Consider the following 2,569-nt stretch of genomic DNA (forward strand, 5'->3'; position numbering starts at 1 on the left):
ATATATATATATATATATATATATATATATAATATACACGCATAAATGTGTAATGGTGTGTGTATGTGTGTGTTTGAGTTACTCTTACTCCTCCCACACTGTCCTACCAATTTTAATGATTTTTGGCACATAGGTGATTCACATGCCCTGAAGTTCAAATAAGGCCGAAATCTTTTTTCGAAAACTCGATAATGCTCAGTTGGCATCGACTTTTGTGAGCTCAATCGCGCGTGTGAATGGAAATTCCCATACAGATGTTATTTTTCCTGCACCCTTTACATTTTTCACGTGTAAAATTTCTACAAACGGATATAACATCTTAATGGGTAATAGTTGGCACGGGACCGTAGAAGATTTCAGTACAAGGTCAGAAGTGGGCTTAACGTCAACACAGAAAACACGAGCAAATCAGGGTCCAACAGCTAGTATATACACATATATTCTTTTGTTTTTCTACTAGTTTCAGTCATTTGACTGCACCCATGCTTGAGCATCGCCTTGAAAGTTTAAAATGCTTACACTACCTAGATTTCCCAAGTGGTTACCCATCTAAGTACTAACCTTGCTCGACGCTGCTTAACTTCGGTGATCGGACGAGAACCGGTGCATTCAACGCGATATGGCAGTCGCCTTGCATGCGTACAAACACACACACACGCGCACACAGATACAGGTGCACACGTACACACACACACACTCTCTCTCACACACACGCTATTTTTGCACCCAGACAAGATGGGCGCTAGTGTGCTCCTTTCTCCACAATTCCACAGCTCTTGCTCTTCTGTTTTCTTCCACCTGATTTCCAGACTGCTGCCTGGACCACGGACCTGATCTCCCTGTTGTCTGCCTTCTCCCATTGTGTGTACGCACACAGACCCAGACACACTCACACACATATGTATACATATGTATACATGTATGTATATATGTATGTATATATACGTGTATATGTATGTATGTATGTATATATATATATATATATATATAGAGAGAGAGAGGAGAGAGATGTATTGATATATGTTATATGTATATATATAATATATATATATATAATATATTATATATATATAATATATATATTATTATATATATATATATACTAGCAGTATTGCCCGGCTCGTGCGTTCTATGCACGCGCGAATTAAGCTAAACTTGGATGAAGTTCAATCAAAATTCAATTAGTTTGGTTTTAAAATCAAGCATTTTATGCCCTGTATTTTTGCGCTTATGTGTTCCATTTCCTCAATAGGAAGTACGTAGATGCGTTTCATAAATTTTTGTTGATCAAATAATTGCATTGTTGAATTATTCTTTTAGATCAGTATTTCTCAACGGGGATTTCAGGGGAGAGTTTCAAGGAGTCGCTGGCGATATATCATGATGATAAAAAATCCGGCCTGCTAAAATTTGGTTAAAGTGATTCAAACTGCAGACTCAACGCAAAATGGTCACATTTAATTCAAAGCGTTAAAATGTTATGAAAGCAATTGGTATGTGTTCACAAAGTCCAAACGATTAATACGAAAAAACCCTCGAGGCTACATCCCGAAAATTTATTTCTTTGCCGAATTTCTACAATGTTTACGGCGATTCGTTTTTATATCTTGATTTTTCATTTTTCATGCAATTTACGCATGCTTGCACGCGTGGTGAACAGAGTTCACGTCAAACAGCTGACTGAGTAAAGTTTACTATTCAATGCATGGGATAAGGCCTAAACAAACACATTATCGATTTTTGCACTTGCGAGATGAATTTCGGAACAGAAATAGCGCAGTTCGATTTTCATTCGTCTAAACTTTAAGTGACCCATTTTTGGTAGTTCTACGATTTGTTGGCTAGGAGGAAATGTGCCGTGAAGATAAACACACAGACACACACACAGATACACACACAGATACACACACAGACACACAAGTTAAGTTTTATATATATATTATTTTACTCTTTTACTCTTTTACTTGTTTCAGTCATTTGACTGCGGCCATGCTGCAGTCTTTAGTCGAGCAAATCGACCCCAGGACTTATTCTTTGTAAGCCCAGTACTTATTCTATCGGTCTCTTTTGCCGAACCGCTAAGTAACGGGGACATAAACACACCACCATCGGTTGTCATGCAATGCTAGGGGGACAAACACAGACACACAAACACACACACATACATATATATATGTACATATATACGACAGGCTTCTTTCAGTTTCCGTCTGCCAAATCCACTCACAAGGCTTTGGTCGGCCCGAGGCTATAGTAGAACACACTTGCCCAAAGTGCCACGCAGTGGGACTGAACCCGGAACCATGTGGTTGGTAAACAAGCTACTTACCACACAGCCACTCCTGCGCCTATACACATAAATATAAATATAAAATAAAAATAAGATTAAACGAGTAAAATTCAAACAATAATTTTCAGTTAAGGTTTAAAAAATACAGAACAGAACAGATAAGTATAAACGTCAGGTTAACATGACAAGTTACGTCCAGTTGAGAGGTATCAGGTTACGAATACATTAGAAACTATAAAAGCTTCAAATATATTAGTGATAAGTTCAAGTTTCTTTGCG

General features: G+C 37.7%; 1 pseudogene; it reads right to left on the reverse strand.

The window, feature by feature from the left end:
* Positions 1 to 512: 512 nt before the first annotated feature.
* Positions 513 to 631, reverse strand: LOC115220084 (annotated as a pseudogene).
* Between the last annotated feature and the right edge of the window lie 1,938 nt (positions 632 to 2,569).

This window comes from Octopus sinensis, linkage group LG15 (genome assembly GCF_006345805.1).
Source record: "Octopus sinensis linkage group LG15, ASM634580v1, whole genome shotgun sequence".
Taxonomy (NCBI): Eukaryota; Metazoa; Mollusca; class Cephalopoda; order Octopoda; family Octopodidae; genus Octopus; species Octopus sinensis.